Source organism: Lygodium microphyllum, chromosome 11 (genome assembly GCF_053477565.2).
Source record: "Lygodium microphyllum isolate KBCC chromosome 11, Lygodium_microphyllum_v1.1.10, whole genome shotgun sequence".
In the NCBI taxonomy this organism is placed as follows: domain Eukaryota; kingdom Viridiplantae; phylum Streptophyta; class Polypodiopsida; order Schizaeales; family Lygodiaceae; genus Lygodium; species Lygodium microphyllum.
The window spans coordinates 58112168-58136764 of NC_141145.1; positions in this window are offsets into that span (position 1 = coordinate 58112168).

Below are 24597 nucleotides of genomic sequence, written 5' to 3' on the forward strand. Positions count from 1 at the left end.
AAAGATGATAAAGGAAAAGAAACCTTGAATGTCTTAAAGACAAAAAATATATACAAAGGTGTGTAAAAAGGGGTTCTAACCCCTATCAAAGAAAAGAGAAGAAACGAAAATTTATAAGCAGTTGATCATCGCCTTGCGAAGGCCTGGTAGGTTCCTAGGGACGAGTCAGGACCTAGGGCCGATGCCTTGTCTTCTTAGGGGTGGCTTCTTGCTAGAAAAGAAGAAATTAAGGAAGGTTGGAGAGAAAATAAAAGTGAGCGTCAAAAAAGGATTAAGTGTCGCCTTGCGAGGGCTTGGTAGGTTATTGGGTACCGAGCGAGGCCGATGCCTTGTTCTCCTTGGGTCACTATGCTCAGCTCTCTCCTTTTTACATGCCCGAGTATGGAAAATAAAAACCCTAAAAGAAGAAATGTGCTGAAAGAAAATACTTCTTGATCAGGCTATAGGAGTCCTCGCCTAGTAGGAGCTCCTAGTTGTGTTGTCCTTAGTTAGGTAGGTAGTTCAGACCACCACTTAGGGCAACCTCTTTGATAGTTCTTTTTAGTTTGGCCGTGTTGGAGCAGTCGGTTAGTGACTAGCCTCGGACCTTCTATCAAATTATGCTAGGCCTACTCCTTGTGGATGTAATGCCTTGGTTCTGTCAGGGGATAGGGTGCGCGTTGTGATGTGTTTAGTATGTATCTATTTTGTATCAGCTTTATGCTTCCTTTGGTTGTTTTGTGTAGATCTACTATGGGATTCAACGGGCTGAGTCGCCCTATCCCGTGTCGCCAATGAGAGCAGATTTTTTATGCTTAGAAGTGCTTAAAAATAGCTAAAAATTATGAATATCAAGGAAAAAATATTCAACGTTGAAGGCAGCGGCTCCAGCTAGGACGATTTTAAGCGTCAAGTGCTTAAAAGGCGCCCGAGCGACACTTGTTGATTTTTTATAATTTTTCAGACTACCGTGTGGGTTGTCAAGAGTTGCTAGCCAATGCGGGATGTCAAGCCGGACATGTAGAAATTTACAGCACTCGATTTGGACACCAGACGGAAAATGGCCAACAAACGGTCAAGATATGAAAAGGTGGACATTTGAGAGGCCGAATTGGGTGTGCCCTTTGGGAGTTAGACGCCCCCACTAAAAATTTTATACAACATTGATTAAAAAAAGTGGAGAGAGAAGGAGAAGCATGGCATGAAGAATGCGCCTGAAAATTGCGCCAATATCTTGATGATGGGAGTATGCAGACTATGAAGAACCCATGTAACCAATGTTACCCCTGATCTTCTCCCTCTTGATGGATCAGACGCACCACTGATGGGACCTGAAATGGGCTGGCACTAGCTATAGCACTAGCCGGACCTCATGCTCATGATACACAAACACCCTCACGGCCTCGCGGACCAAGAGTGTCAATCTAATGCTGAAGGACAAACTGCCCTAAAGCTTAATTCCTGCGTTTATAGTTTATAGTCCAACATTTCCCTTAAACTCCTCAGAGGGAGAACCCTTATACATTGGCAATGCCACGATTACACACATATGGAGGCACTCCACCGACTAATAGTCGCAACTCCACTGCAGCTCTCTTACATTGCAGGGATTGGTCCTTTGATGCACTGCTAAACATATAACACAAACGAGCACAAACTCCTCTCAAGGTACCAATATTTTACGTTCCAGGATGTACCATTCCTCACTACACTTTCCCCTTAGGACCCAATGACTAACCTACAGCTTAGAACATCCTCTCATACTCATCGTTGGTAACAACCTAAGGAAGACAGGTGCCATGCATCCAGGAGGTTTTTTTTAATACCTTTTAATTATTATGCTTAATGCAAATTGTGTATGGCTACGTGCTCAGACAAAAGAAAAATTAGCATCGTGCATAATGCATAAAGCATTCTTTCCATGAATTTTACTAGCGCGTGCTGCGTTGAAAGGAGGCACCGAGCCATATGCTCATGCTACCATCCTCTTTATTTAAACCGTTTCCTATATGCCAAGTGCAATGCATAAATCAAATATTTTCTTATCTTTCAATGTTTAAGCCCCTTTTCATCCAACTCTTAGCATTTTGCATCATTGATCAGTTAGATAGGGTTTTTATGCATTTTTCCCTTTTAAAAGAACGATAAATACGCAAAAAACATAGAAATGGGGACAAACCGAGGCCAACCTCGTGCTTTGCCATCGTCATACATTGCACAAACATAGATATAATTTTTTCTAATTTTCCTCAGTCTATTTTCCATTTTTTCCTAATTTTAAACCCATTTTTCTCCATTTTTAGGTATTTTTTTCTCTATTTTTCTTTAATAAATAATGATTGAAAATAAAAGTTGATTGTGGGCTGTGGCCCTTAGGTTCATTGACAGCAAAAACTCAGATTTAGTTAGTGTGACATATCATATTTCTCATTTATATAGCAAAAAACCCAATTTTACCCTTAAAACGTGTGTTTTTCATGCATTTTAACACTAATTCCGATGATGTAGCCTTATATTTTCTGATTTTTGGAGCATAAATTGATCAAACCCATGTCAAAAAATATCATAAAGAACTTTCATCCCATATGAACAAGATTTCATAAAGCAAATACCATAAAAAGATCATTTTTCTTTGTAAAAATAGCATTATCGCTTATTTTCAAGTCTCGGTTTCTTGGTCTTGATTACGGGACTGATTTCCAGCATGCATTTAATGCTCAGCATCTTCAAGAACATCACTCTTCAAGTCTTCATCCATTCGGAAGCAATCCGGTCTCATCCGGACAAGCCTTCCTCCACCATTCTTCATTGTCTTCTTCCACACAAGAACAGCCCCTTAAGGGAGAGAGAGGGAGGAGAGAGAAAGACTAGAATTGGCTCTCTTCATTCAGGCCATCATTGAACGGGTGAAGACAAGTGATAAGATCCATCAAGAGGGAGAAGATCAGAGGTAACATCGGTTACATGGGTTCTTCACAGCGTGCATACTCCCCTCATCAAGATATTGGCGCAATTTTCGGACGCATTCTTCACGCCATGCTTCTCCTTCTCTCTCCACGTTTTTTGATCAATGTTGCATAAAATTTTTAGTGGGGTGGTCTAACTCCCAAAGGGCACACCCAATTTGGCCTCTCAAATGTCCACCTTTTCATATCTTGACCGTTTGTTGGCCATTTTTCCATCCGGTGTCCGAATCGAGTGTTGTAAATTTCTACGCATCCGGCTTGACATCCCACATTGGCTAGTAACTCTTGACAATCCACACGGTAGTATGAAAATTTATTAAAAATCAACAAGTGTCGCTCGAGCGCCTTTTAAGCACTTGACGCTTAAAATCGTCCTAGCTGGAGCCGCCGCCTTCAACGTTGAATATTTTTCCCTTGATATTCGTAATTTTTAGCTATTTTTAAGCACTTCTCGTCATCAAAAATCCATTGATCGGACCTGAAATGGGCTGGCACTGGCTATAGCACTAGCCCGACCTCATGCTCATGACACACAAACACCCTCACGGCCTCGTGGACCAGGAGCGTCAATCTAATGCTGAAGGACAAACTGCCCTAAAGCTTAATTCATGCATTTATAGTTTATAGTCCAACATTTCCCTTAAACTCCTCAAAGGGAGAACCCTTACACATTGGCAATGCCACGATCACACACATATAGAGGCACTCCACTGACTAATAGTCGGAGCCCCACTGCAGCTCTCCTACATCGTAGGGATTGGCCCTTTGATGCGCTACTAGACATATAACACATACGAGCACCAACTCCTCTCAAGGTACCAATATTTCACGTTCCAGGATGTACCATTCCTCACAACAATTTCCCTTTAGGACCCAACGACTAACCTACAGCTTGGGCCGTCCTCTCACGCTCATTATTGGTCACAACCTAAGGAAGACAGGTGCCATGCATCCAGGAGGTTTTTCCGATACCTTTTAATTATTACACTTAATGTGAATCATATATGGCTATGTGCTCATACAAAAGAAAGATCACCATCGTGAATGGTGCATAAAACATTATTTCCATGAATTTCACTAGCGCGTACTGCGTTGAAAGGAGGCACCGAGCCATATGCCCATGCTACCATCCTCTTTATTTAAACCGTCTCCTATATGCTAAGTGTAATGTATAAATCAAATCTTTTCTTTATCTTTTAGTGTTTCAGCTCCTTTTCATCCAACTCTTAGCATTTTGCATCATTGATCAGTTAGATAGGGTTTCTATGCATTTTTTCCTTTTAAAAGAACGATAAATACGCACAAAACATAGAAACGGGGACAAACCGAGGCCAACCTCATGCTTTTCCATCGTTATATATTGCACAAACATAGACATAATTTTTCCTAATTTTTCTCAATCCATTTTCTATTTTTCCCTAATTTTAAACCCATTTTTTCCATTTTTTGGACATTTTTCTCTATTTTTCTTTAATAAATAATGAGTGAAAATGAAAATAGATTGTGGGATGTGGCCCTTAGGTTCATTGACAGAAAAAACTCAGATTTAGTTGGTGTGACATATCATATTTCTCATTTATATAGCACAAAACCCAATTTTACCCTTAAAACACGTGTTTTTCATGCATTTTAACACTAATTCTGGCCATGTAGCCTTATATTTTCTGATTTTCAGAGCATAAACTGATCAAACCCATGGCAAACAATGTCATAAAGAACTTTCATCCCATATGAACAAGATTTCATAAAGCAAATACCATAAAAAGATCATTTTTCTTTGTAAAAATAGCATTACCACTTATTTCCAAGTCTCGGTTTCTTGGTCTTGATTACGGGACTAATTTCCAGCATGCATTTAATGCTCAACATATTCAAGAACAGCACTCTTCAAGTCTTCATCCATCAGGAACCAATCCGGTCTCATCCGGACGAGCTTTCCTCCACCATTCTTCATTGTCTTCTTCCACACAAGAACAGCCCCTTAAGGGAGAGAGAGGGAAGAGAGAGAAATACTAGAATTGGCTCTCTTCATTCAGGCCATCATTGGACGGGCGAAGACGGGTGATAAGATCCATCAAGAGGGAGAAGATCAGGGGTAACATCGGTTACGTGGGTTCTTCACAGCCTGCATACTCCCCTCATCAAGATATTGGCGCAATTTTCGGGCGCATTCTTCACGCCATGCTTCTCCTTCTCTCTCCACGTTTTTTTATCAATGTTGCTTAAAATTTTTAGTGGGGGGGTCTAACTCCCAAAGGGCACACCCAGTTTGGCCTCTCAAATGTCCACCTTTTCATATCTTGACCGTTTGTTGGCCATTTCCCCATGTCCGGTGTCCGAATCGAGTGCTGTAAATTTTTGCGCGTTCGTCTTGACATCCCGCATTGGCTATCAACTCTTGACAACCCGCACAACAATTTGAAAATTTATCAAAAATCAACAAGTGTCGCTCGGGCACCTTTAAAGTACTTGACGCTTAAAATCGTCCTAGCTGGAGCTGCCGCCTTCGACGTTGAATATTTTTCCCTTGATATTCGTAATTTTTAGCTATTTTTAAGCACTTCTCGGCATCAAAACTCCGCTCTCATTAGCTGCTTATCTCGGGGTAGGATTCACTAACAATATGGCGGAGTATAAAGCCTTGATTATGGGACTGCATATTGTCAAGCAAGGTGGTATTTAGCGGTTCTTAGTAAAAGGGGATTCCCAATTGATCTTGAATCAGCTAGATGGGACATACACAGTGCGAAATCCCATTCTTTGTATGTATCATCAAACTATGATGACCCTACTTGATTCGTTTGAGAGGGTCTCTTCAGCTAATTCCACGTTACTGGAATCAGTTTGCGGATTCACTGGAAAATCTTGCTTATGAAGAAGACCTTGTCTTCAACTGTGGTCCTAGTTTGGATATTGCTATCAATAATGAGATAGACTCACTTGTGGGGAATGTTATCACAGCATGCAATATATGGCAGGTGATGGTTGGTATGGGTGATGCAAAGAGTAGCCGAGACCAATCTATCGTTGTTATCCTGGACCCATAGGCTGATTAGGCAACATGTTATGCATACGCCTCTTGTTATATATGCAAGAGGGATGGGTCATAATCTTATGCATTTAGCTTAGGGCTGTGAGTCCTATTTTTCCTCCTTGGAAGGGAGCATATTATTGTATATCTGTACTATTTCGATGAGGGATGTGTAGGTGCTATAATGTTTTATTTCATTAGGCCAGGAGGGCCGATTAGTTTCTTGTAGTGAAGTGATTTATTTCGTTAGGCCAAGAGGGCCAATCATTTGTTTAGTATGGGTGCGGTTAATGGTTTCTTGTTTCAGTCTTTGCTAGACAGGTTTAAAGAAGAACTTGGAAGGAGCCTTTGTCATGCGGGAGCTTCTCGTGGCCCTATCCAAGTGATATCTCTCCTTTACGAGTAATGTGTTTTTATGCTATATGTGTCTGTGTACTTGTAGGGGATTTTCTTTTCTTGTTGGGAACCGGCGTCCAAGGCATGAAGTCCCAGGTTTAGGTAAGGTATGTCTGAGGGAGGTCTGAGTAGTCCTTGCCTCCTATAAAGACATTGCCAGGCCTCGAAAGACCTGTTTTAGAAGGTAGTTCTAGTGACCCTGTTCTGCTAGCCTGCTAGGCAGCTGTTCTAGGAGTTCTTGTTAGTTGTGAGGCAGTTAGAGAAGCCTGCCAAAGGAAAATTGATGATTGAGAGAAGAAAAAACCTCTGAATATCTCAAAGACAATAAATATATACAAAGGTGTGTAAAAAGGGGTTCTAACCCCTATCAAAGAAAAGAGAAGACATGAAAATTTATAAGCAGTTGATCATCGCCTTGTGAAGGCCTAGTAGGTTCCTGGGGACGAGTCAGACCTGGGGCCGATGCCTTGTCTTCCTAGGGGTGGCATTTTGCTGGAAAAGAAGAAAGTAAGGAAGGTTGGAGCAACAATAAAAGTGAGCGTCAGAAAAGGATTAAGTGTCGCCTTGCGAGGGCTTGGTAGGTTCTTGGGTACCGACATAGGACCTGAAGCCGATGCCCTGTTCTCCTTGGGTCACTATGCTCAGCTCCCTCCTTTTTACATGCCCGAGTATGGAAGAATACAAAACCTAAAAGAAGAAATGTGCTAAAAGACAATACTTCTTGATCAGGCTATAGGAGTCCTCGCCTAGTAGGAGCTCATGGTTGTGTTGTCCTTAGTTAGGTAGGTAGTTCAGACCACCACTTAGGGCGACCTCTTTGATAGTTCTTTTTAGTTTGGCCGTGTTGGAGCAGTCGGTTAGTGACTAGCTTCGGACCTTCTATCAGATTATGCTAGGCCTACTCCTTGTGGATGTCATGCCTTGGTTCTTCAGAAGGTAGGGTGAGCATTGTGTTGTGTTTTAATATGTATTTATTTTGTATCAGCTTGATGCTTCGTTTGGTTGTTTTGTGCAGATCTGTTGTGGGATTAGACGAGCTGAGTCGCCCTATCCCATGGTTGCCAATGAGAGAGGAGTTTTGAGCCCGGAATATACCTGAAATTTGCCAAAAAATCTGGAATTTAGGGGAAAAATATTTAACATCAAAGGCGGCGGTTGCAGCAGCTAGGACGATTTTAAGCACCAAGTGAAAGATGGCTTTTAAAAGGCGCCTGAGTGACACTTGTGGATTTTTGATAATTTTTCTGACTGCCTGCGGAATGCCAAGAGTTGCCAGTTAGTGCAGGGTGTCAATACAGATGCCCAGGATTTTTCAGAGCTCGAATCGGAGCCCGGACGAGGAAAAGGCCACAAGATGGGTGGCCACAACTTTGGATCAAAGGGGGGGGTGCCCTTTGGGGGATTTTAACCCCCCTTCAAAATTTTATGCAAGATTCATGAAAAAATGTGGAGATATGGCGACGTCTGCACGGCCGAAAAATGCGCCCTCTCTCATCATCATGATTGCTGGCTGTGAGCACCCCATGGAACAGGCAATGGGGCTTATCTTCTTCCTCTTGGCTGATCATTTTGTCGCCCTTTGCGTGAGGAATGGCTGTCCAGATGAAGAGAACAGATTCTAGTCTTTCTCTCTCCTCCCTCTCTCTCTTCCCTATGGGCTATTCATGTGTACCATCTTGATGAAGGAACTGGGGAAGGAGAATGAAGGAAATGGTGATGGAAATTGATGGAGATGCTGAAGATTAAAGTGCAACATTGGATTGAGAGCAATGGAGGCTCTATCTACTGGTTATGCAATCACTCAAGGCGTCTAGGGTTACGTAAAAACACGATATGACCATTTTTATGAAGAAAATGAAGGATTTTTTATAGTTTATGATAATAATTATGTTCTTATTGGATGAAAATTTGTTTGTGGGATGGTTTCATTATGAGTAATTGCTGTTCATTAGAAAATTCTGATTTTGCAATGATTTAAATGCTTTATTTAATTCTCGTAAACTCGAAACACGATTTTTAAGTGGCAAAATGGTAGTTTTTCCGTTTCAGGTGGGTAAAAGGTGTTCCCATGGGGGGGAATATGGAAGATAAATTGAATGTTAGTATGCTGAAGTGATTGGAATAAGAAAAACCAGAAAGTAACATATTTTTATTGCCAAATAAATCAAGAAAATGGGGAAAATAAGGAAAAAATGAGAAATACGTCTTGGAAAAATAAGAAAAAATATAATGATTGTTTGTGGATGTGTGGTAGTGGTAAAGCATGAGGTTTAGCCTCAGTTTTCCCTATTTGCTTGTCAAAGTTTGTGATTTATCGCTTTCTATACATCAAAACATGACAAAATGAACCTCTATACCTATGCAACGAAAGCAATACCTAAACGTAGGGGGTTGGGATGTTTGAATGGTGTGATTTGTATGCTGATTATTGCTAATTTTCTGATGCATACCATGACATAGGGTTCGTGTTTTTTTTAAAAAGAGGATAGTAACACGAGTGTTATCTCGGTACTATCCTTTCATCGCTGCAACGCGTTAGAGAATAAGCATGGAAAGCTTGGTTGTGCACAGCACGGTTTCTGTTTTGAAAATTATGTTTGAGCACTTTAGGATCATTCACCTTTTCATGTGCATGAAACCATGGTATCGGAATAAAAAACTTGGATGCATAGCACCTATTTTCAATGACAATGACCCACACTTGAGTGAGGAAAGGCATCCTAAGCTGTAGAATAGATGTTCGTTTCTTGGGGGATTATTTAGTGAGGACACATGGTATCTCCTAAAGTTCTTTCAAAAGGAAGAGTGGAGTTTGTTCGCTTGTTTTATATGTTGAGTAGCACATCAAGGGGCCAATCCGTGCGATATAGGAGAGCTGCAGTGGGGCCGCGGTGTTTCTACTGAGAGGTCGCCTCCCATGTTGTGATTGTCATGGTACTTATTGCCAATGTGTATGGGTTCTACCTCTGTGGAGTTTATAGAAAGGGAAACGTTGGACTACAAAACTATAAAAACTATAAACGCATAGATTAGGCTTTAGAGCAGTTTGTCCTTTAGCAGTAGATTGACGCTCCTGGTTCGCGAGGCCGTGAGGGTGTGTTTGTCTGTTATGAGCATGAGGTTCGGCTAGTGCCATAGCCAATGCCGGCCCATTTCAGGTCCCATCACCTTGGTGTTCCTCTTGGGGCTCCATGTTTTTAGTGTGCAGTCGGGGAAACTTGCCATCAACAAGCATCAAAAGAGGCTGAAAATGAAGAAAATGGCATTGCCAAGAAGAGGAAAATTCAATGGATGTTTGCAAAGTTGCTTCTTCCACTGAAGAGTTGGAATTTCTCATAATCAAAGACACTTTCCACAAGAAGTTCATCCCACAATGGTGGAAAGATATCACCATCATGATGCATGCTCTATGTGGTGAACTGTTTTCTCTTCTTGTTGAAGCAGCAGAAACTTGCATCTTGGTGGCAAACTATTTGGGAACAAACTGAAGAGTAGAAGTAGAGAGAATGACTATCCATGGAAGATTTGGCATTCATTGAAAAGTTTTCAGACATCATCAAGTGGGAGATCGTGAAGAAGCTTCAGGAGTCGTGGTTTGTGGAGGTTCACGAAGACAAGAAGGAAAAGAGTTGGAACTTGTTCGTGGATGCTCAACAGCAAGATACGTGAGATGCCCGGTGCACTCACAAACCTACTAGAAGTTGGTAGACAGAGTGTTTTTCACAACATACACTGTTGAAACCCTCAAAAGTTGGCATTATTATAATGACACAACAACAATCCTAAGAAGAATGAGTTTTGATACTTTCAGAATGGAATATATTCCCCTCTGTAGTGGTTTGAAAGCTGAATTCAGAGATGTTGAAAGGAAGGAAGTAGAAGAGATGTTGGCCAGAGAATCCATCAGAGAGACTGAAGCCCCCTCTAATACTATCATGTTGATTCCAAACCAACTGGTTGAAGCCAACCCCCTGATGAATGACGCAATAAAGAGGCAAGCGTTAGAACGAGTACAGAGATACATAATAAGAGAGAAGGTAAAAATCAAGGCTGAGAACGAGCTCGCAGCAGAAGCCTCCTTGGAAGCCTTAGAAGCACTCTTTACAGAAGCCCTCATGGCAACTCAAGGTCCCCTTCCTAGTCAGATTCATCTTGGAAATATTGATGATAGGCCAGCAAATGTAGTCCCATTGCCAGTTTTTAAGGGAGAGTACAATGAAGACCCTGATCTTCATGTAGCAGAGTTTATGGTAGCATGTGTGGCTAACAATGCCAAAACCCTTGAGCATTGGTTAGAAATCTTTCCTGCCACTTTCAAGTGTGCAGTGTTTCATTGGTATGAGAGACAAGCAGTAGGAACTTTTGACACATGGGACGACTTGAAGTTGGCCTTCCTCACTAAATTCAAACATGAAGGTTTTGAAGAGCGGATGTGAGTGGATTTCATGAACCTAAGTCAATTCTCTGGAGAAAGAGTAGAAGCTTATGTCTCGCGAATGGAATCCATCCTGAAGAGATGGACTAACCATCATTTTGGACGAAAGAATCCAAAAAGGAGTGTTTCTTAGAGACCTACAATCAGAAGTTTGCAAGTTCGTGGAATTGAGAAGACCAGTCAATTTGCAAGCTGCAGTGGAAGGTGCAAGATTGTATGACGAAGTTGAAGCAAGGCTGTCAATGACTCCAGGAAGAGGAGTCTTACCTCCTCCCATGCCAGGAATGGTATACCCACCAAATGCAGTCCCGAGGACAGTTCCCTACCCCTATCCCCAGATGCAAACAGTGCCACAGTATAATGCACCTAATCCAGTGTGGTCACCGCAGACGACAATGCCTCAAATGATGGTTCAACCACAACAACAATGGCCTCAAACTGTTCCTCCAATGGTGACTCAATAACAGTGGAATCCTACCAACTGGAATCAACAACCCTAAGTCTCAGCAAGAGCTCTGAATCCTACAACCCTAAGAGTTCGTGGAATAGAGGACCTTTTGGATCGACCCAACCACTGTATGTGTTGAGAATTAGCAATCACACTCACTAAACAGCCTCTTTGTATGGAGCTTCAGGGCCAAGGACATGCAGGCTAACTTATCCCATATGCACAATGGTACCTACTACAGTTTCCTACTTTCCTATAAAGCATTGTACTTGCTTCCTTTTTTCTTAATGCAATGATAGTACTCTTTTCTTTTTAGTGAAGTATCAATGTCATTGTCCACATACACAAGATTGTGTTTATGAGTCCAAGTCTCAATCTTGGAACCTAATTCACTTGTGTAACAAACAGTGTCTTTGTCTTCTCCATCATGAGTCCACACTTCTCATTTCATCCTCCATAGCTGCCAGTTTTGCCATGCTCTAGATCCCGCATTTCTCACATGGTATCAGAGCCCAGTTGGGCATGGCATTGCTTCTCTAGCCTCTCTTGATTCCTCTCAACCTCAGTCTAGCTCAATGTCAGCTCATGACTTCATCTCCCAACTCTACTCTCACTGAAGCTTCCATGGCAGCCATAGCCAGCAGCACCCTATCAAATTGAGCTGCTTATATCTCACTCCATAGGTCAAATCTCTTGGAGCTTCCTTCTGGAAAAGTATTCCCCAACTCACAAAGTTTCCTTGTATCACATCAATCCAGGAGATTGGACCATCTTGAGCTCAGCATTGTGAAAATCCTCAATCTCTGCTCTGTGTCTGCCATAGCTAGACAGGACCTACCTTACTTGGAGCTTCAATAACTCCTCAACCAGGCCATTTCAGCCCACGATTTCTTCTAGGGAGTTGTTCCTCTACTCAAGGCCCTTCATCCTGGCATGAGAATCGACGACATTACTGCGCCTTGACCCCAGCATTGCGGAAATCGTGGAAATCTGTCATAATTGCGCCTACTAACGTTCGAGCTGCTGCCGCCATCGCTACAGGTCGCGATGTTGATGACCATGATAGGGCATTAATAGCCCATCACTCAAGCTTCATTTTGATAAAAAAAGTTTTGAAAATGATCCACTATAGCTCCTGCAATCAGCAAAAAACAGGCTGCCCCCAGAAACCCTAATGCAAAAGCCATAGCCAAAGCTTCAAAATTCTAACATTTTTCACTGTTTCTCTCACTGAAGTTATCAACAGTGATTTTAATCACTGAGCAATACTCTCTGAAGTTCATTAAAGTACTATCACTCAGATTTGAAGGTATCAGCATCAAATCAAGAAGGGGAAAATTACACTTGGATTTAAAAAGAGTAAAGGACTTTGCAGATTTGATATTCATTGACACTCAGTTAGTGTTTTTTAGCACTTGTGTCTCTCAACCAACTCTTCTACTGCTCAAATCTAATAAGTCTGAAGTTGATTTGCTACTGTTCCCGTAAGTCTAACATGGGAAAATACTCTCCAAATGCTCGATTCAAAGGAGTCGGTTTTCACACCTGGCAAACCCGCATCAAGCTCATCTTGATGAAAAAGGGTCTCTGGGCCATCACAAATGGCAAAGAGAAGAAACCTTGGGACGCGGACCTTGCAACTACTTGGCAAAAGAATGATGACAGAGCCCAGGCCATTATCAAACTGGAGCTAGACGACAGTTATATCCACCATGTGGATAACTGTGAGACCTCACAGGATACATGGAAAAGACTTGACACCCTGTTCGGTGCACAATCTAAATCATCAAAGTATGGTCTCCTGATTGAGTTCTTCAGACTTGAAATGAAGTCCAGCACATCACTTGCCACACATCTTAATTACATGGAAGGACTCCCAACCCAACTTGCAGGAATCAACATTAAAATGGATGAAGATGTTTGCATCGGTGTTCTACTTAAGAGCTTGCCTCCTGAATATAATAATGTATCAACAACTTTAATCAACATGCCAAATCCTGAACTTGTTGATATCCAAGCATCACTGTTAGAAGAGGAAAAAAAGCTAAAAACTAAGGAAGAACCAAGTACCTCTAGAGATGAGCATGCATTATATGTTGGCAACAGGTACAAAGGCAAGAAGGATCAGCTCTTCTGTGACTTCTGCAAAAGGACCGAACACACCGAGAAGTTCTGCCATGCAAGAAAGAGATCCCAAAAGGCCTATCTAGTCGTAGTCAAAGAAGAAGAAGAAAATGGAGCAAAGGAAGAAGAAGATGAAGATGAAGACCACTAGGATCGGAAGGACAAGACTCATCAGTCCTTGTACTCTCATAATTCTCATAGACTGTTTTAAAAGCCTTGTATTTTCTTGCCCTAATGCTTCCTGCCATAAGCTTTGTAAACTCCTTATGTAACTTGGCATTACAGTCCCTGTACACTTTGTGAGGACCCTATTATAGCCTCTGGATGTCCATCATGTTTTGGTGCCCACACTTAGCCTTTTCTGCGACAGCCTCTGGTGTCTACCATGTTTGTGGTGTGCCCACACTTTGCAGGTGGTTCTCATTATAGCCTCTACACACTTTGTACCTTTCTAGTTGTGATTGAGGAGGGGTGTTGAGAATCAGCAATCACACTCACTAAACAGCCTCTTTGTATGGAGCTTCAGGGCCAAGGACATGCAGGCTAACTTATCCCATATGCACAATGGTGCCTACTGCAGTTTCCTACTTTCCTATAAAGCATTGTACTTGCTTCCTTTTTTCTTAATGCAATGATAGTACTCTTTTCTTTTTAGTGAAGTGTCAATGCCATTGTCCACATACACAAGATTGTGTTTATGAGTCCAAGTCTCAATCTTGGAACCTAATTCACTTGTGTAACAAACAGTGTCTTTGTCTTCTCCATCATGAGTCAACACTTCTCATTTCATCCTCCATAGCTTCCGGTTTTGCCATGCTCTAGATCCCGCATTTCTCACAGTATGCAGTAATTACAGACGCTTCCTAAAATCCTACAACAAGCACTTCAGGAGGTGAAAATCTGAAGGACTACTTATCCAACTTAGTTGCAAGTATCAAGAAAGAGCTTCTGGATGTGATTATATAGTAGTTACAGACGTTGAAGGTGAATACTGCCAATATATCCACTCTTGTAGGAGCGGGAAGAGATGTGATGAGCTCTAATATATGGTGTGGAAAGTGTCATCAAGCGGGCCATTTAGCCACTGAATGTACCCGAAAACCAACCATTCCTGGAGCCTTCTATTCCTACTATTTGCATAATAACTATATAGAGGATATTTGCTCTCTGAAAGAGATGCATGAACGAAGACAGAAGGATGAAAATGCAAGATTCAACTTGCTAGAATCCAAAATGACAACACATGATATTGGACCAAAGCCTAGAGAGTTTGGTCCTAATTTCGGTCCAAGGAGGTTTCCCTCTCAAAGTTACAGAGGATGGCAGTCTGGCGGTGGTCAGAGATCAAAGGTGGAATGTTACAGGTGTGGAGAAAAGGGTCATATCTCCCCAAACTGTCTAAACCCTAGACGATCCGTGGATTACGAGCCCTTATGCAATCGATGTAAAGGTGAAGGCCACACTGCAAAGGACTGTCCCAGTCCAGCCCTACAAGAGCCTGCTTCCAATTTGGCCGAGTTGGAAGTTGCCACTGTTACACGCACCAAGAAGAAGGAACCACTGGTTCAAAAGGAAAATAACTCTCCTGCCAAGACTGTGAAGTTCAACCTACCTACAGAGGGATAGAGCAGTACAAAACAATACAGTACAGTACAGAGCACTGTAGCGCCATAGAGAGCTACAGAGATAGTCCCACAGACAAGACTAGAGGCTCAAAGATAGAAGATACAGAAGTACCTCCAGAAACAGAAGAAGTGCCAATGCAGCAATTGTTAGTAGAAAAAGGAAAGATGAAAATGGTGTAGCTCCATTCCCCAGCAGATTGGAGAATCCTGTGGATCGTATCAAAGATTATGACTTGGTCAAAGACCTAGACACTTTTAAACCAAACTTAATATTCTGAAAGTTGCTAATGTTGTCTCCCAACTACCGAAAGAAATTCAAAATCATCTTGACAAGAAGGCATGGACTAAGGATCTCTCCTTCAACAGTGACCAAGACCAATAAGGCCCTAGAGCCTGTAAAGAAAGTAGATGTGGCTAATGCCTTCCTAGATCCTGGAACCCCAGAGATTAGTGTATGGATAGAAGGATGTTTCATTTCAGATGCATTGATTGATGGAGACTCATCAGTAAACATAATGACGGATGTGACAATGAAGGACTTAGGATTGAAATGAATTCAACCTACACAGTGGCTTATCAGATTGGTAGACCAAAGCAGAGTCAAACCGTTGGGCATCCTTCCATACGTAAAAACAACCCTTGCAGGAAGAGATTATTGGATGACATATCTAGTGGTCAAACCAAATTCTTATGGGACTTCATACTCTCTGCTATTGGTAAGACCTTGGCTTTTTGAAGGAAGAGCCAAGACGGACTGGTTCAAAGGAACCCCAACCCTAGGCAGAGGACCCAACAAAGCGGTGTTGAAGCTGTATGGATTGCAAAAAGGCAATGGATCCACATCCATTGAAGTCATAACTGACTCCTCCAATGAGGTAACAGATGGTACATCAGGAGATGAAGAGGCTGTTAAGTAAATCTTTCCTAAGAAAACAGCGGCACAGTCCCTAACAGTGGACACTATAAGCCAACTGCCAAGGGAAGTAAAATCCTTGTCCATGGGTGAATATCTCCTGCCTCAACTAGAATTAACTTCAGAAATCACCTCTGATAGTGAAATAGAAGCATGGATGTACTATTCTCCCTATTACATGACAGTCGCAGAGACAGAGACAGTACAGTTATAGAGCAAAGACAATACATAGGCAGAGCAGATACAGAGCGGCTACAGAATAGAGACAGAGCGAATACAGAGATTGTTACAGAGATACTAATAGAGCCAAAGTCAAAGGAAGAAGCAAAGTCAGAAGCTATGACAGAACCAGATGCAGAGGCAGAAGATCTATTCTTCTCCTACAGAGCCTCTACAGAAGCAGAGACAGAGCCTAAAGAGGAAGAGGATGAAAATGATGAGGAAGAAAATGAAGCAGGTTATGAAAGTGCAGATGAAGAATTCCCTCTGATAGAGGATTATCTTGTTGATGTCCCTACAGAGACCTCAGAGGCCGAAGATTTCAGGGTGCTGGATGGAATGACTATGGTTCCATTTGGGTTGATCAATGGACCACAAAGTATGCAGAATCTATATAAGCAATGGATTAAAGGCATAAAAATTCAGTTCACCAGTGGCTCTTGTCACCCTGACTATTCAATCCAAAGAAAAGATGATGATGATGCCCCCTGCCAACAGAAGCCAAAGCCCTTAGAGCCCCGGCCTCTAGCAGGTCCGTGCTTTGTGACATTCCTGGATGCATCCTCGAAAGATGAATCCTTGAGTCCTGAAGAAATCACTACTCACACAGAAGCAAACAAAGCTCTGATACCCTTCCAGCAACCTAAATAGACAAACGAGTCATCTATTCGGAAGGAGGACATTGGTTCTAGTAGAACATCAGACAAGGATACTACTCTCTTGAAGGAGTCAGACATCTATCCAAAAGCAATCCATGGGACATTTATCCGTGAAGTGGAAGGTGAAATACAAGTAATGTTCTTGGATACTGACGGTACTGAACATCACCTGAAAGTGGGTCTCAATCTTCCAAAAGAAGAACTAATGGTCCTGCGAGACCTACTCAAGGAGAATTTAGATGTGTTTGCTTGGTCATATAAAGATCTAAAGGGGATTGATCCCATAGTATGCCAACATCACATTGACCTAGAGCCTGATGCCAAACCTGTAAGGCAAAGACAAAGGCGTATGAATCCTAATTACTCCACTCTAGTGAAGGCCGAATTATTGAAAAATCTTGAAGCAAAGTTCATTTATCCCGTGGCTAACAGTGAATGGGTTTCGCCCATTGTGGTAGTACCCAAGAAGAATGGGAAACTTCGAATATGTATCGACTTCCAAAAGCTCAATTCGAAGATGAAGAAGGATCATTTCCCTATCCCTTTTACATATCAATTGTTGGACACAGTGGCAGGCCATGAGCTGTATTCCCTCTTGGATGGATTCAGCGGATATAACCAAGTCCAAATCGCAAAGAAGAGGACCAATCTAAAACAACCTTCACCACAGAATGGGGGACCTACGCCTATAGAGTGATGCCATTTGGGCTCTGTAATGCTCTTGCCACCTTCCAATGAGTAATGATGGCTGTCTTTCAAAATCATTGCCATGATTTTATTGAGGTGTATCTTGATGACTTTTGTGTCTATAGTTTGATCCGTGAGCACTAGGGACACCTAGAGCAATGTTTTGATAGATGCCTAGATTATGAGATTTCTCTCAACCCCGAAAAATGTGTATTTGGCGTCTCCTCAGGAGTTCTGTTAGGCCATACTGTCTCTGCACAAGGGATTGCAACAGACTCGGCAAAGATTGAAAATATTGTCGCCTTAACAGCATCAGCAAACCTCGAGCAATTAAGAGGATCTCTTGGACATGTAGGCTACTACATAATATTTATTGCACATTTTGCAACCAAGGCAGCCCCCCTACACAAGCTCCTAAGGAAAGAGTTGATTTCTTTGAACCGATGACTGTGAAGAGGCCTTTAATACCCTAAAGCAATGCCTTATCCAAGCACCTATTTTGCAGCCTCCTGATTGGACGAAGGAGTTCCATGTGCACACTGACGCATTAGTTGAGGGCTAGGTGATGTCCTATGTCAAAAGGGTCCTTCTAAATTAGATCAACTGATATATTATGCAAGCCAAAAAGTCACTGGTAGGGAATGGAACTATACAGTGACAGAGCTTGAGTGCTTGGCAATGGTGTTTGCACTAGAGAAGTTTCGACACTATCTACTATCAACGCATTTCAAGTTTTATGTGGATCATGAAGCCCTATCCTTCCTGATGAACAAAGCAGATGTTAAAGGACGATTGATCAGATGGTTGCTCCTATTCCAAGAGTTCGCCTTTGAAGTGCTAACTAAGCTTGGCCGTTTCCATGTCCTAGCTGATCATCTATCACGGATCCCTGAAACAGAAGAAGAGGAACAGGATGATCCAGACCTTCCTGATGCTTCCTTGTTTTTAGTTGAAACAGTTACTCCCTAGTATGCAGACATAGCCAACCTCTTGGCAACTCAATAGTATCCTCCTAGCATCTCAAGCCGTGAGAAGAAGAAGCTTCTGTTAGAATCAGCCCCCTATACCTTGCTAGGCGATGCATTGTACAAGAAAGGCAAAGATGAAGTGCTGCGAAGATGTGTTGCAGGGGATGAAATTGTCATAGTATTGAAAGCATGCCATGACGAACCATGTGGTGGACACTTCGCACGAGAAGCGACAGCCAGGAAGGCTCTGTTAGCAGGATACTGGTGGCCGACCCTCCACAAGGATACATATGATTACTGTAAAATATGTGATGCTTATTAGTGAATGGGGAAACCCACCAAAACAAGTGCCATGCCACTGCAACCCATTCTTCCCCTAAAGCTATTGGATAAGTGGGGGATTGATTTTGTGGGTCCCATTAATCCACCCATCAGACGGAAGCAGAATAGATACATCTTAGTATGTACGGATTATGTCACAAAGTGGTGTGAAACTAAAGCTCTGAAATGGGATGATGGTAACAGTGTAGCCCTGTTCATGTACGAGAATATTATCACCCGTTTTGGAAATCCCCTCGAGATGGTAAGTGATAGAGGTACTTATTTCCTTAACAAAATCATGGAGGAGTTGACGGAGCTGTATAAGATCCGCCATCGTAAGTCCACTCCATATTACCCGAGAGCCAACGGTCAAGTTAAAGTCACCAATCACATCTTCTTCTCAATTTTGACAAGAACGATTGCTGCACATCGTTGCGACTGGTATGATCAACTTATAGAGGCCCTCTGGGCATACAGAACCTCTCATAAGGCAGCTACAAGACAGACCCCTTTCCAACTAGTGTATGGTATAGAAGTCGTCTTCCCTGTTGAACTGGAATTGCCATCTTTGTGAGTGGCAGTTAAAGAATGCTTGGGAGATAGTGAGTCACTTCAATGCCATCTCCTACACTTGGAATGCTTGGACGAGATACGGCGGATGGCTTTACAGTGCATGGAAACTACTCAAGCACGACGCAAGGCCTATCATAATAGTTTCATCAAGCACAAGGAGTTCAAAGAAGGTGATCTTGTTCTAGCCTATGATTCGAGATTTGGCAAGTTTCTTGGCAAGCTCCAACAACAGTGGATGGGCCCGTACAAGGTACTGGCCGTCAATCCTAACGGCTCTGTTCAGGTGCAGCCTGTTGATGCCTCTGATGATTCTTTCCTCATCAATGGCTATCGCCTAAAGAAGTACTTCCCTCCGTGGGGAACTTGACAATCACAATCGACCTTGTCAAGATTGTGGGAGATAAGGAAGGAGTCTCACTTGTAGCTTTCTTGCTTGCACAATGGGGGAATACACACACAGGTGGAGGCTAAATACAGTTTTCCTCTTCTTAGTTGTGTAAGCCAAAAGAACTCTAGTACATAGAAATAGAAGAACCCTATATATGGGTCTCAAACCAAACTCAACTAACTAAGGTGGCATACTAACTGAGCCACGAACTAAAGTAGATAAGGATAGCTATCATCTAGCTATTATTCATGGGCGGTGTACCAACCGCATCTACAGCTAACAAGTCGGTGACATAAATGCACAACGGTCACCCTGGCAAATCACGAGTGGAGCTCAATATCTCAACACTCCCCCTCGAGCTCAATCCCAATTCCTGCACACCAAGTAGGTCTCTAAACTTGCGCAGCTTCTCTGCGGCCAATGCCTTTGTGAATATGTCAGCTACTTGATCCTCTGTGCTAACATAAACTAGATCAATAAGACCTAGTAAAACCCTTTCCCGCACATAGTGATAATGCACCTCAATGTTCTTTGTTCTAGCATGATAGACTGGGTTATTTTCCAAGTGTATAATGCTCATGTTGTCACAATAAATGAGAACTAGCCCATTTGTAGGCTGATGCATTATTGAGAATCAGAGTTTGCAATAGTAGAATGTGTGCACAAGAGGGAGAGAAGAGCTCAAAGTACAAGAATGAAATCTTGCTTACTAAGTTGCTTAGAGTACAACTTTGGGTACACTCTCTCACAAATGATAGTGACCCATAGGCTGTTTATATATAGCCCTTTGCCAGCTAGGGTTAGGGTTTCCTCTGCCCCTAGGGCTATTCACACCCATCTACCCTTATACTCCCTTGCTTATAGTGGGTTTCTATGCCCATCTTCTAACACCCCCCCTCAATGCCAAGGTGGCATTGGATTACAAGGCATGTAAAAGGTCCCCCCCTTTTTGGGATGCCTTTATAAATCAGGCTTATAAGGTTATTTTAGGTAGATGATTTAAATAGTCAAAACAGTCGATCTTCAGATTAATTGAAGAAATAGATGGCCACCAATTCTTTGGGTATTTCAGTAGTGTTGGGGCATTTACTTGTTATATGCCATGTCTTCTTGCATTTGTTACATTTCATCTTCTCAGGATACTTCTTCCAATAGTTGTTTACAAGATGTCATTTTTCTTACAGAAAGAACATTTAGTGAGAACTGTATGAACCAATACTTGTTCACGGGAATTTGAAGTTGCCTGACTATTGCTGCTTTCTTTGTGGTTCCTCTTTTCTTCATCCAAATAGGATTGAATGGTACTTGCCAAAGTAGGATCTGGAATGTTGGTGAGAGTGGTTACAAGAGTAGGAAACACCTGTTTTACAGCTTTTAGGAGAATAGCAATAGTATCTTCTTCAAATATTGGAGCTTGTACAAAAGCAAGCTGTGCCATAAGTCCCTTCATATGAGAAATGAATTTTCCCAAATCTTCTCTTGAACGATATTCCAAGCTAAAGAATTCAATTTTAAGGAAGATTTTAGTATTCTTGCCAGTGGCTCCATAGAGCTTTTCAAGCTCATCCCATTTTTATTTAGCAGTGTTTAGTTTATCAACATGATGAATCAAGGATTCATCTAAGTGTAGCATTATGATTGCTTGAACACGTTGGTCATCCTCTATATCAATCATATTTGCAGAGTTTACAACTGTACTGCCTTGAATAAGAGGCCAATACCCTCTCTCCATCATTTTGTATTTTATAAGTACCTGCCATGGATGGAAATCCTTACCATCAAACTTTCGAATTTGAGGACGGACATCAGCATATGTTGTGGTCATTGGGAAGGTCTTACCACTTGTTAGGACAAGGGCAGTGTCTAATCCCTTACAAACCGTTCACTGAATGCAGAAGCAATTTAGACAAAGTGAAGTCAAAGTTGCAATGAAGAGAAAGGTTGAAAATCATATAAGTGTAATATTTCCAGGTATGACTTTGGTGGTCCTTTCTTATGTGCAAGCTTCTTCTGTGGTCTAATAGCCTTTTTAGGTTTTAATGAAGTAAACCTAGACTGGACTTCAGGCTCCTCCTTGTGGTACGGCTTAGTGGATAAAGCTTGTGTTGGACACAGTTTGTCTATGATCTCAATGCTTGTTGCTGATGACTCTGAGAAGAGTATGATGACACTCACGCTATTGATTTTACTGACCAAAGTACTTGAGACAATGTCACTTACGGTATGCAATACACTTCTTGTGAATAATGGTCTATGTGTTCATTTTACACATAACCTTACAACAATATATGAGGAGGAATAAAAAAACTCACTGGGTTTTAGTGAATGCCCAGCAAGCTATTCAACTTATGATTTATGATTAGTGTTAAGAGAATAGTATTGTCAAGCTTAGTGAACTGCTTCAATGGAACCCGGTTGGAAGTCAGCTTCCCGATGCTTGGTGATGTCCGTTAAACATGCCCAAGAGCTTTAGACTCTAGAATAGGATTCAGAGACTCTGCTTCAGTGATTAGAATCACTGTTAATGAAGCTCGGAGTGTAAAAATCCCAAAATGTCAAGCTTGAAGCTTGTTGGCTATGGCTGCCCAAAAAAAACACAGTTAGGGTTTGGCTTGTAGCAGCCAGTAGAAGAAGAATTTCCCAAAGCCCTCTTAGCTGAGGATAGCCCACTTGGGGGGCTATCAAACCCCTATGATAGTGGCTGAGATTGCGTCGCCTGCTGCCCGCGTTTCAGCCCGAGATCTGCGCATGTCCAGACTGCGCCATTTTTTTGAATCTTGACAATGTTGGCCTCACACGTGAACAATGTCAATGTTTGAACTGACAAGGAGTTGCGCCTTGATGTGAGGAAAAGATCTCCAGAAGAAATCTCAGGCTAATATGGCCTCCTTTGTCCTCCTCAAGTCCTCCAATGGAGGTAGCTTGCAGGCAGCTATGGAGGAAAGAAGAATAGAGTGAAGAAAATGACAGCTAATATGCACTTAGTGATGATTGATGCTGAGGGAAGCTGGGGAGATCAGAGATGGCTCTGATACCATGTTGAGAATCAGAGTTTGCAGCAGTAGAATGTGTTGAAGCCCCAAGAGGAACACCAAGGAAAAGGGAATTCTCTTGCAAGAAAATCTATCTTGTAACATCAACAAGCTTGTTTATTATGTTTCATATAATCACAATGAAGAAAAGAACACCAGACACAACAAATCTTCATGCAGCATCATGTAGATCTCCCACGGATTTGATAGAATCAACCATATTCTTCAATATCTTCACAAAATCCATCAATATAACAAAGAAAGCAAAGGAATACACCATCTTTGAATGGAAATACATCACATAGTATTCATCTTCAATATCTTCATAGTCTTCTCTCTCAATCTCTCATATACAATCACTCTGTTTTAGTAGAATTGGCTATCTCTGACTCTCTCTCTCTCTCTCCATCAATAATACATCATATCCTCACTAAAATCTCTCAATAATCACTCACGATAATCCTTCTTAGGTCGTGGATACCCCTCCCAAGAGGTATGTCTAATATGAAGAGTCACCAGAGCCACTACAGTGTCTTTTCATAGCTCACTACTGTCACTATCACTTAGTCTTCTCTTCAGTCTTCAGCAGCTACTTCTTTCACTTCTTTCAGCTCTTTTGCACTTATATTCACCTCTTTCCAAGGCTAGAAAACTTTCCCAAGCTACACTCTCATCCATCAGAACACATACAGAAGCATACAGAACAGTCACAGTACAGTAACAGAACAGCTACAGTACAGAACAGAACAGAGACAGAAGCTCTACAGAAGACCTACAGAAGGTTACAGAAGGTCATCAAAACCACTTAACTCATACTCAAACCATTCCAAACTCTCAAAAACCATTCAATAAGATTTCAAACAATCTCAATATTCATCAATCATCAATCCATCCCTCCTTACAGAAGACAATTGGAACAAAACAGAAGGTATATAGAACCAATCAAAACCTCTCAGAACATCACAGAACCTCATATCTCTACTAATAAACATCATGAACTTCCAAAACACAATCAATATCCTCCAAAACACTCTAAAACCACTTTCAAACCAATCAATCATCTCATAAAATCAACCATTCAGCTCTCAAAAACAACAAAAATCATCCAAAAAACAAGTCATTTCAACACTCAGCATGTGTGCACAAGAGGAAGAGAAGAGCTCAAAGTACAAGAATGAAATCTTGGTTACTAAGTTGCTTAGAGTACAACTTGGGTACACTCTCTCACAAATGATAGTGACCCATAGGCTGTTTATATATAGCCCTTTGCCAGCTAGGGTTAGGATTTCCCCTGCCCCTAGGGCTATTCACACCCATCTGCCCTTATACTCCCTTACTTACAGTGGGTTTCTATGCCCATCTTCTAATATGTATATCATAAAGTAGCTTATGAAACCAAGCTACCTCACATGCAGCCATTGCTACACCCCTGTACTCAGCCTCTATGCTCGACAAGGCAACTGTAGCCTGTTTCTTATTGCTCCAAGTGACTGCAGCACTCCCAAAAGAGAACACATATCCACTGGTAGATCGTCTATCAGAAATACTACCAACCCAATTAGCATCAGTGTATCCATGCAACTGTATCTGAACCCTAGTCTTATAAAATAGTCCATACTGCAATGTGGACTTCACATACCTAAGTATGCGTCTAGCCGCATCCAAATGTGGTTTCCTTGGAGCCTGCATAAACTAACTTACAAATCCAACAGCATAGCTCAAATCTGGCCTAGTAATAGTCATATAAATCAAACTTCCTACTATGCGTCTGTACATAGTAGGGTCTTCGAGAAGCTCACCTGCAACTATGCTCAACTTCACATTCTGCTCCAA